General features: G+C 38.9%; 1 non-coding gene across 1 annotated transcript; it reads right to left on the reverse strand.

The window, feature by feature from the left end:
• Positions 1-8,650: 8,650 nt before the first annotated feature.
• On the reverse strand, positions 8,651-8,757 carry LOC123576217. Its single transcript, XR_006701238.1, has one exon. It is a non-coding gene; the product is annotated as a U6 spliceosomal RNA (small nuclear RNA).
• Positions 8,758-12,020: the final 3,263 nt, after the last annotated feature.

The raw sequence follows: 12,020 nt of genomic DNA on the forward strand, positions 1-12,020 counted from the left end.
AGAGCTTGAAACAGAGCTAAGAATGTGTTCTGTTTTGCTCCTTTGAGTGAGGGATACTAGGACATGTTCCTATGCTGATGAGAAGAAGCTGCTAGGAGAGGCTTGTGAAGGGAGGGAAGGGTGGGTAAGTGAGGGGGGCAGCACCATGAGAAGGTGGGGGACAGAACCGGGCACAAGTGGACAGAACCTTTCACAAGAGGCAGGATGGGAGGGGAGAAGCAGACCATGCAGGGAGTCAGTCTGAAACTGAGGTGCTGAGGAGAGTGGGGGTGCTTAGCCCAGAGGGCTTCTGTGGATAACATATGAGCTGCTAGCGGCAGCTGTCAGGAGAGGATGAGGATAATTTGAAGAGAAAAGGAAGGTCTGAAATGGTGGGAGATGGGAGACAACATGCTAGCAAAAACGTGGAAGAAATTGCAGAGTCCTATTGAATACCCTTTTGAGGTTTCAGATCAGGAGTTTAAAAGGGGCACCTGGGGAGCTCAGTTGGTCAAGCGTCCAACTTCAGCTTAGGTCATGGTCTTACGGCTTGTGAGTTCGAGCCCCGTGTCAGGCTCTGTGCTGACAGCTCAGAGCCTGGAGTCTGCTTTGGATTCTGTGTCTCCCTCTCTCTCTGCCCCTCCTCCACTCATGCTCTGTCTCTCTCTCTCTCTCTCAAAAATAAATAAAAACCTTAAAAAAAATAAAATGAAACAAGTCTATATTGTCTGCTTTAATCTTCTTTAACCACTGCCACTCCCTCACCCCCAGCTTCTACCTACAGTTATTCATGTATCTTTTCTGAAAGAAATCATAAAGGTTCGGAGGGGGGGAGCAGTGTGTGGCATAGGAGTAGGGGGTAAGAATTTAGCCCATAGGAAAAATAAACAAAAATAGAAAAAAAAAAGCAAAACCTCTTTTAGGTTGTTTATTTTGTTTTTGTAGGAAATGGTATGCATATAGCTTATCCATACTTCCCATGAGTATTAATTAAAAGGAACTTTGGTATTTAATCAGCAGCAGGCTTTGTTCTCTTCGGGTAGCTTGAGGAGCATTACCGTATGCCTTGTGAAGATAATGACATTCTCCTTTTCAAAAAAAGCACAAGCAAAACTACAATATAGCTGTTGTTTTTTTGGCATCCAGCATTGAGTCTTCTTGGTCAACTGATACACTCACTTGCCAATAGCACAGTGGTGATGCAGACATCGAATAGCTATTCTAGAGCTTTGGGGGATTTTACAGGGCTATGGGGATAACAGGAAGAGCAAGGTACGTCAGGCTGGATTTGTCTTCTCCCGTCTACATATAGGAAACCCTTATTGATGCTTGGATTAACCAGCCCATTTAGTTTCCACATACTGCCACAGAGCAAATAGTTGACAGCATTTTCTCGTCATTTTCAAAGCAGATACATGAGAATCAAGTTGAGTGGGCAAGCTCAGAATATGGTGAGACTGTTTCTCCTGGCTGCAAAGAGAAAGGACATTGAACCCATAAATTAGCAACAATTATGCCTTTGTACTATGTCACTAGATTCCATTAGATGTGTGTCTTTGTTATTCCCTCACAGGCTCATTCCTCCCTGCTGGCAAATTTATTAGACATATTACTCAGAGTTGTAAAGAATGGCACTTTTTTCATTACTGTGTTTAAAGGGTGAAAATTCTCTTTCTTCCCCTTGTACCACATGGAGCAAATCCAGGTGAATAACATAAGTTAATCCAAAGGGAGGTTTAAGCACAGTTCAGAACTGAGGAGCGAGAATAAAGATGAGAAGTAGGTTTGCATTTCACCTATTGATTCAAAATAGCCTTTTTGTTTTCTCCCCTAAAAATCCTAAGCACAACCCACTCTTGCCTTCACTCTCACATGCCCTACAGCAAAGTGTCTGAATTCTCACCTCAACTCTGCAAGATTCAGTCAACTTTAGGCTTAGAATTATAAGAAAATTTGAAGTAAAGCTACTAAGGATTCTGATTATGTATTCTGGAGCTTTGTTTTTAAGATTGGCTTTTCAATGGAGAGATAGGAAGGAAGCAGGAGCTAGGAAGCAGGAGCTAGGATGGACCCAGGGACAGAACTGGTATCAGACGTAGAGTTAAGGCATTCTAAGCCCGGCATTCTAAGGGTGCGGTGAGCTTGTCCGTGATTGAGGCCACATTCCTTTCAGGGGATTCCACCAGGAGGTTGGAGTCCAGTGGAGATAGCAGGCTGCCGTTAGAACTTGGTTGTCAGGTCATTTGGATGATCCTTCTGGGGGTACCTAGAATGATCAGGCCCTCAGAGGAGAAGGAAAAGTGGGATAGTTGCTCCCCTGTCATTGAGGGTGAGAGTGGAGGCTGACACCAGGACTCCAGGTCAGAAAAATTTAAGCAAACGAAGGAGAGGACAAGATGAGTAGTGAGGAAGACTGTAACTCAAGGGCCACGTGGACATCAAAGTTCAGCTCTGTCAGCCTGAGCTTCTTGTCAGAAGGGCATACAAGGAAACATAAGAAGGAAAGTAGGACCCAGGAAAGCTTCTATATTATTACACTGCTCTTATATCAAATCACGAAGATTATAAGGGTAAATGCAAAACAATCCCCTTTCTATTTCTTCACTGTATTTATTGCTTTGGTTTAATTTTACAGACAGATACTAACATATATTAAGGACCTAATATAATCCTGAAACTTTAAGTAGCATGATTTCTCTAAATCCTAAGTGTGTTACTTTGGTTTTACAGAAGAAACTGAAGTTCATAGAAGTTAAATGAGTTGCCTAAGGTGACAAGTCAAATTGTAGAGCCTGGACTCAGAGTCTTGGCAAATGGCTGTGAGTTTTCCACCGAGCCATGTGGACCCTTTTATTTGGTAGTGTTTGCTGGTTTAATTTTTTCATGCACCGAGGTGCCTGTTAATCCAGCTCATCCGATTTGTAAGAGTGTCCGTTCTACTGTTTTGATATTCCGTGGACTGCCATGACAACTAGGACATCCTTGAACAGAAGTGTCCTCTTCTGGGCTCAGCCTCACGGAAACCAGTGCCCAAGCCACGTGGCCGAGACCCAAGGGTTGACTCCGCCACACTTCAGAGCAGTTGACAAATTGCTCACAGCTGTCTGGGGTTAAAGAATTCATCTCCGAGAAGTGACACTTTCTCATTCTTTTTTTAAAGAGACAAGCGCGCCTCCTTTTCCTCTTCACAAACTCATGATTGCTCTACTTTGAAATGGCCTCTGTGGTCGCTGTTTTGTCTGATTCGGTCTCTACCCTTGCATTTTTCTCAGACTTCACTTCCATTTGTTAACCATGACAGAACATCTTCTCATCCCATCCAACCTGTTTCAAACGACACAAAAAAGAGATTTCTGATATCTCTGTTGAAGCAAGATGCCCTACCACTTGAAAATGCTTCTGGATTTTTGCATTTAATTGGGATGGGTGGCCTGTTAGCACCAAAGGTGGAAGTAAATGACTTCTGCATCCAATGCGAAAATGTGTTGTGAACTCTTTAATGTGGATGGCTTATCCAATGACTGGGGTTAACTGAGGCCAGTGGTTTTCAGAGTGCTAATATCAGGAATCACAAAGAGAGCTAACTAATATATGGAAACACAAATAATAAATAGATAAAAGAGAGTTTTGAAGGTTGCCAGCTCAATGACAAATAAGCAAGGTCCTAATTTTATTCTCACCCAAGTGCTTGCAGCAACCTTGAAATGCCATTGATGTGGATGTCAGTTTACTAAAACATTATTTAAAAGCTGGCTAAATAAAGATGATTTATTTATGGCATTATTTTTTTAATTCCTCAAAACTACTGCTGCCACAGGAGCCCAAATTTCTTTTTTCTTAGAGCTGGTTGTTATGAAGTATCTAGTTTTTAATTTACTCGTGCTGTATAAAGGCCACAAAACCACAACAATTTATAATTTATCTGGCCCACAACTGAGGACAGTTTAAGGAACAAATTGTCAAGAAGCTACATGACAGTAATTGGACTATTCCATGTCACATTGTGAATTTCCAAAGTATTCAACCACTTGTCTTAAATAGGTGCTACAGAAATAAATACATTGTTTGGACCACATCAGGCATTTCCACCTCTTTTTTTCCCCCCTCTCTGTCTCTAAATAAGCTTTTAAAAGGCCAACATTCCTACATAAATAAAGTTGTAAAACTTTCAGCAGATCATAGTAATTGTAACTGTGCTTTGTATAGTGTAATTCTAGGCAGAGTAACCTAACCTGTATCAGTGAAGAGGTCACATCACTTCTGTACTCTGAAAAGATAATGCAGCCTCCTAGAAGATTTAAGATTTTTCTGCTCATCCTATTAAAAAAGGCAAATGAAACACAAAAAATTGATTTTAATAATGTTTCACTTAATCCAGTATGTCAAAGATATTATCGTTTCAACATATGATCAATATTTTAAAATGCAAATAAAATATTTTACTTTATTTGCACTAAATCCTTGAAATCCAGTGAATGTTTTATTTATTTTTTTAATATGAAATTTCTTGTCAAATTGGTTTCCATATTCAGTGGATGTTTTTTACTTACAGCACCTCCCTCTCAGTTTGGAGTGGCCATAGTTCAAGGACTAAACACCCATATGTTGCCCGTGGCTACTGTATTGGACAGCACAGGGTTATGCTGAGAGCAGAGGTAATCTGTTAAAATGAAGTGAGAAGTTATTCAGAGCTCATCCTATATTGAACAACATTTCTAATACATTCATTTCTGTCTTATTCTATTCTATAAATATTTCTTGAACAACTGCTAAATTCAAGACAACATTATGCAGCAACAGGGTCTACATATATTAAGGAAAATATGCTAGTTCCTGCCCTTAAGGAACCTGCTAACCAGTGGTGTGCAGAATTACTATAAACTGTACTAACATCTGCTATGTGATGAACCTGTGCCAGTAATAGTGCTGGGCAATTGGAATTTAATTCTTTCTTCCCTGTGAAAAACATAATTTTTGAGGATATTTACTTACACAAATTCTGTATAATGTAGAACCAGAAGAAAAATATTTCTGAGCCATAAATTTGCTCATGTGTATGGCAAGAGTGTGATAAACTTTTTAAAAAATTTTATTAATGTTTTGATTTAATTTAATTTATTTATTTGTTTGTTTGCTTATTTATTTATTTATTTATTTGAGAGACAGAGAGAAACAGAGCACAGGCAGGGGATGGCAGAGAGAGAGAGAGAGAGAGAGAGAGAGAGGCACAGAAGCCAAAGCAGGCTCCAGGCTCTGAGCTGTCAGTCAGCACAGAGCGCAATGGGGGCCTCAAACCCACAAATGCAAGATCATAACCTGAGCCAAAGTTGGATGTTCAACCGACTGAGCCACCTAGGCACCCCAATGCTTACATTCTTAATAAGAAACACGAAATATGTAAACAACGAAGTTTTGCCATGTAGGAGGTGGTCAGTGTTATGCAAGATGGAAGGTGCCATACATGTTCATTGTTAAGAAAGAAAGCAGATGAGAAATAAGTGTTGTGTTTTGAATTTCTAAAAACTATCTTGATCTTTCGTTTGAAAAGGTGCAAAAAGTAAATATGCTATTGGAACGACTTCAGATATGTATCATCCCATTTTTCTCCCCTAGATGAGCCTTTTCCTCCCCTGCTTCTCCTGCAAAGACTATGTTTAAATAAAGGGGGATGAAAGCAACTTACGTGTCTTTGCAGTGATGAGTAAAAGTAGGACTGTTGTGGACTGAATTGTCTCCCATCCCCAATGTTGAATTCAAATGTTGAACTTCAAATTATGGACTTCCAGCCTCTGGAACCGGGAGGAGATAGATCTCTGTTGTTTCAGCTACCAGTCTGGTATTTCATTATGGCAGCCCTAGCAAATTAATACAAGGGCCTGTGGAAGTAGGTGTTAATGTTTGCTCATAGTGACAGTTTACATGGTTTTCCTTTCCTGCAGTGATAGTAGGGTATGGTGATGGTGAGGGCAAAATGTTTGATTCCTGGAAACACTGATGGGCATAGTCTGAAACTCACTTCATCTAGACTTCTTTTCTCTATAGATTTTCTTTCAATAGCAGCAGGTGTAGAATTTTCAGAATGGCTCTCCCAGGAAGGGGAAGATAAAAAGGAAAGCAAAGAAAGTAAGAAGGAAAAGGAAAGCTAGTAAAAACTTGATTCTTGATAAATAGTGACTTATACAAAAGCTGTAGAATAGCACAGATATATGTCTACTATATGTAACAGGCATGCTAAATACTGAATGACTGAAGGCCTAGAGTCTTGATAAATACCCAGCCAACTCAAACTACATTTAATGGAAAGCATTTGTATGTACAAAATCTCTGTTTAATAGTGAATTACTGAGAATTTACTATATGCCAGCACTTGGGCCAAAGACTCTACGTATTTTTGTTCATTAAGTCCTTACAAGATGCTCATAAGTGAGTCACCATTAGCATTCCATTTTGCAGATGAGGGTTTGAGATGTGTAGAAATCTGCACAGTATCAAAGTATCCCATGATAGAGCTAGTACTTAAATCCAGATCTTTCTGACTTGAAGTCTGAAGTCTTAGCCACTACAAAGTAGGTTCTTCAAGAAACAAATGAAGAAATGAAGAATATGCTTTTAATATAAGGCTTCTCCAAATAAGGTGTCAACATTTGGCATCTTACCTACCTAAAACTGAGTACTTTTGATTTGTTATTTGGATAATAATAATATTTAGTGGTTGATATTGAATTTTCTTTTAGAAGTATATTCTTAAAAATTCACAGTCAAAGCTTAGTGATAGCAAAATGTTTGGTAAGTTTGGGGGCCATAAAACAAAGGAAAAAGAATAAACCTGACAAAAAGAAATCTTCTCCTGGGATCTTTTTCAGATTTAGCTGTTTTGTCAGATAACATGTAGAACATTATTTTAAAACTCCAAGGCAGAGTGAAATAACTCACCCACTTATCAAAAGAGTTTCATGTTTAAATTATGTCTTTTTCAGAAATCACACTCTGGGAGACAATGTTTCTAAATTTCCATTTTTTAAAATTGTCTTTAATGGCTGGTCCTGAAATTTTTATTGGATCCTTTCAAATTCATTTTTTTCCAAAAGGATATGCAGTTTCTAAGTTTACATGTACTTTATCTGAGTTTTGTTTGAGGATTTATCTCAATAACGTTGCCAGGATTTATATTTCATATCCTGATTGTCTTATCAAATGAAGAGAGAGTATGGCCTGTCTCCTGATTACCGAGAAAAGAAACATTCAGGTTGGTTTCAGTCCATTTACAGTATGTTATAAAAGGGAAAGAGGAAGCTGGCTATTAAAGACCGTTTGAGTGGAGGGCTATACATTCTTTAGACTTTCAGAGATAGCGTATGGAATTGGAGAAATTCCTACCCATAAACACACTATATCAATGATTTTTATAATCCTCCAAGTCTTAATGCTACATTTATATATCTGCTCAAACCTAATTATTACAACACCAAGGGGCCGAAGTAAATTGACAAAGGAAGTAACTATCCTCAACTTAGCCTAAACCACCACTTTAGGGAGGCAAATACTGAAGCACTAACTATGGAAACAAGCAAAGTAACTCACAAATAAAACTCTTGGCCCATTTAATGGAGATGAAGTATATATTTTTTCTCTTTTTTTCCATGTTTATTGGGGCTCCTGGGTGGCTCAGTCAGTTAAGCATTTGACTTCAGCTCAGGTCATGATCTCATCGTTCATGAGTTCGAGCTCTGTATCAGGCTCTGTGCTGACAGTGCAGAGTCTGCTTGGGATTCTCTCTTCCTCTCTCTCTCTCTCTCTCTCTCTCTCCCTCTCTCTGCCCTTTCCCTGCTTGCCGTCTCTCAAAATAAATAAATAAACTTAAAAAATGTTTATTTATTTTGAGAGAGAAAGAGAGTATTCATGTGAGCAGGTGGTGGGGCAGAGAGAGAGGAGAGAGAGAATCCCAAGCAGGCTCTGCGCTGTCAGCACAGAGCCTGACATGGGGCCCAATGTGGGGCTGGATCTCAGGAACTGTGAGACCATGACCTGAGCCGAAATCAAGAGTTGGACGTTTAACCAACTAAGTCACCCAGGCACCCTTAATTTTTTTCTTGACCAGCATTTCCTAAAAAGTCTTCCATGGAACAGAAGAAGCATCAATCTCCTTTTTGGACTCTTCTAAATTGGGGAAATACAATAGAACCTCACCCTTCCCTTCGAGATACACAATTAATGGTTCTGAGAAGGCCTGCAGTGAGGAGACTACTGCAGTGTATTTAACCTGAATCTTCTTGGGTACAGAATTTTTTTTTAGAATCTTACTAGCAATATTCTCCAGAACATGCCTAGGGGAATGCTACCTGTGTGGCTGGAGATGTGTGTGTGTGTGTGTGTGTGTGTGTGTGTGTGTGTGTGTTGTATTGATCTTTAATTAAGTAGAGACTTCCAATCACCTTACCTAGGGACCATTATACCCCCTGATGCTCTTGAGACCATCAGTCTCTTGTCTCTCTCCAGCAATGGTGAGGCGTATGCCCTTTCTGTGGGGAAGAGAAATCCATGGTTTGTCACCTTTTCCAATAATAAAAATGTTGGAGAGGCGGTGGCAAAGTGTTGCTATTGGCATCTTTCATGTGAGCTACATCAAAGGAACAAAAGTGTCTCTCTCTGTTGGTGACCATACCAATTCTTCAAAAATATGGAATGCTTCATGAATTTGTGTGTCATCCTTGCACAGGGGCCTTGCTAATCTTCTCTGTAGCATTCCAATTTTAATATATGTGCTGCCGTAGTGAGCATTAGGCGAATGCTTTCACATTATCTTTCTCTCTTTTAGAAATATTGGATCAAAATACTAAATTAATGTAACCAAATATTTTCCTTTTGAACTTGGGTGAGTGGCTTTTGGTTAAAAGAAAAAAAAAGTGAAAAAAGTGATGTACTGGAAGTAGCTGTCAGAATTTGACTTTCCAAAGAAGAGCTTTGTTCAATTCCAAAATTATTAAATCAGCAAAAAAATGTGTTCAAACAAATAGTATTAAAAATATATATAACAGAAAGAGGAAGCTGAGCACCTAGCCAGAGGCCAGATCGCTCAGAGCCTTATAAATATGACCATTCATCTGGAGCAGGATTACACCCATTGTTCCTGTGTAATTATTAGTAATGTTCTCTTCCACTCACAAAAATATCTTGGTACAGACAGTAAATTATATGACCACCCTACTTGCAAGCCACTCTAAAAAATTTAATGAGTCTGTCATATGCACAGGATTCTGATTGTCTCTCTGGGGAGGTACAGGGAGGCCAGGGTAAAAATTGACCTAAAATGTTAGGGCCTCAAATGAAAATTTGTAGGAAAATTACCAATATGTTTTTAGATTTGGTCCACTGTCAAAACTATGAGTAGCCAAGTGATAATTAAGAGAATGAAGTGGAAACTTAGTTAAATTAAACTTTTAAACATTTTTAAAGGTGATTTATTTATTTTGAGGGGTGGAGAGGGGCAAAGACAGAGAGAGAATCCGAAGCAAGCTCCATGCTGTCAGCACAGAACGCCACAAGTGGCTCCATCTCATGAACTGGAGATCATGACCTGAGCCAAAATCAACAGTCCTGACACTTTTGTGACTGAGCCACCCAGGCGCCCCAAATTGAGAAGTCTGTAGTTAAAGAACTAACAAATGGGGGAGGGGAGGATTTGAAGCTAAGACTGTGTTTGTCAGTATAGTTTGAAACATGTCCATCTTAACACAAATTTTGAACAAATGAACTCTCATTTGTATTTATTAATTTTTATAAAAAGTAAATGATTTAATTTTCCCCTTCTGATTCCTAAGAGTCAGCATTTATTCAGGCAGGCTGGAGATTGGTATGATCCAGGCGTGGCAGAGACTTTGTTCTTGGAAGTTCTGGATTCCAGTGTCCTGGTTACCAAAACAAAGCCATGAGATAATTTCTTTGCCAAAAGTGATCACGCATGTGATTATGTACCTTGAGACTTTTAGAGGGTCATTTCATCTCTACTCAACATTATCAAAAATCAAACTCTTCTCTAAAAGACCTCAGATCTGCCTGTTGGTTTAATTAAAACTACACCAAAAGGAAATAGATATAAGAGGAACTTTCATACTTTGGTTATTTTCCTTTATTGTGCCATAATCAAGGAGGGTCATAAAAATGTCTAGGGCTATGGAAGCTTTACAGAATTAAATTTGTGGAAGGTTTACTATGAACACATTGTACTTCTTTTTCAGTCCATGTATGGGCCAATCAAGAGACTTATTTAATGTCAGAAAGTCAAGAATGATGAAGACCATGGCTTTGATTCTCTCTCTCTCTCTCTCTTTCTCTCTCTGTCTTTGACCATGGCTTTAATTCTTCAAATAAATACAGAATGGTCCTGGGGATGACACAAATGTTCCAGAACTTCTCCTAGTATTTTGGGGGCAGGGATTATCACCTGGGAAATTTGAGCTGTCAGCTCAGCTGGTTTTCTAGATGAGTGGCTTTATGTATCAGATTCTCAGCATTAGCGATCAGTCACCCTCAAGGTCATGGAGACTATGTGGATGGACCAACATGACTTCTCTTATAAAATGGAGGTCTAAAAAGTCTGCTCACACAGCCAAAGGTAGAAGGACATTTGTTTCCTTTTCTGACAGCATGGCTGTCAAGATTGTGCCCCTACATCAGAACTTTGATTTTAATGAGTAAGAAATGCAGACAACAGTAAAACCAAAACCAAGTAAGCAACACAACAAAAATATAAAAGAAGTTACCTCTAACATCTTCTCCCTGATCAGACTACATTCAAATCAAGAGTACCTTTAAATGAATCTTGATTCTTTTGAATTCCTGCTGCCACTGCCGTAGTTCATAGCCCATCTTTTCTTGTCTATATTAATAGAATAGCTTCTAGCTTTGTCCCTGGACACCACTCTTCCCCTCCTAGATACATCCTTTAGCATTTCACTTGAGATATTTTTTAAGAACAGTTTTGATCATGTCACTTTCCTATTTAAGCACTTAACATTGTAGCTAGTACCTATTTAAAGCAAATTATCAAATTTTTGTTTGGTGATACGTAAATATACAAACATACTCTGAGATAATTATTTCTTATCATTTAGGCTTTTTTCTTTTAATACTCATAGGCTCTTTTAGATTATTTTCCCAGATTTTTATTATATGTCACTCCTGTAAATGCATGAGAAGGGAAACAGAAGCTGTAGGTATGCTCAATGACAATTATGTCATAACTCCTGTTGTGAGACACTATCCGTTGAAAGATACAGTGTAATGCCAGAATTGTCAAAAAGTGAAAAACGTGTATCTTAAAATCAATAAAATATGGTGAATGCTTACCATATAATATAGCAATTTCAGTTTTTGGTATTTACTCAAAAGAATTAAAATCTTATGTCCAGGGGCATCTGGGTGGCTCAGTCAGTTGAGTGTCTGACTTTAGCTTAGGTCGTGATCTCACGGTTTGTGGGATCCAGCCCTGCATCTGGCTCTGTGCTGGTAGAACGGAGCCTGCTTGGGATTCTCTCTCTCTCTCCCTCTCTCTGCCCCTCCCACACTCAGGCTTTCTCTCTCAAAAATGAATAAACACTAAAAAAGCTTATGTCTACACAAAAACCTTCACATGGACGTTTGTAGCAGGTTTATTCATAACTGCTAACATTTGAAAGCAACCAAGTTATCCTTCAGTAGGTGAATGGGCAAAAAAAAGTATCATACATTCAGACAATGGAATATTAGTCATTAATAAAAAGAAATGAGCTACCATGCCATGAGAAGATATGGAGGAAACGTAAATGTATATTACTAACTGAGAGAACCAATCTGACAAGACTACATACAGTGTGATTCTGACTACATGACATTCTGGAAAAGGCAAAACTATGGAGGCAGTAAAAAAGTCAGTGGTTGCTGTGAGGTTGGGAAGGATGAATAGGTGGGGCACAAAGGACTTTTAGGGCCATGAAAATACTCTGTATGATACCATAATGATGAATACATTTGCCCAAACCCCAAAGTGAACTATAATGTAAACT

This window comes from Leopardus geoffroyi, chromosome C2 (genome assembly GCF_018350155.1).
Source record: "Leopardus geoffroyi isolate Oge1 chromosome C2, O.geoffroyi_Oge1_pat1.0, whole genome shotgun sequence".
In the NCBI taxonomy this organism is placed as follows: Eukaryota; Metazoa; Chordata; class Mammalia; order Carnivora; family Felidae; genus Leopardus; species Leopardus geoffroyi.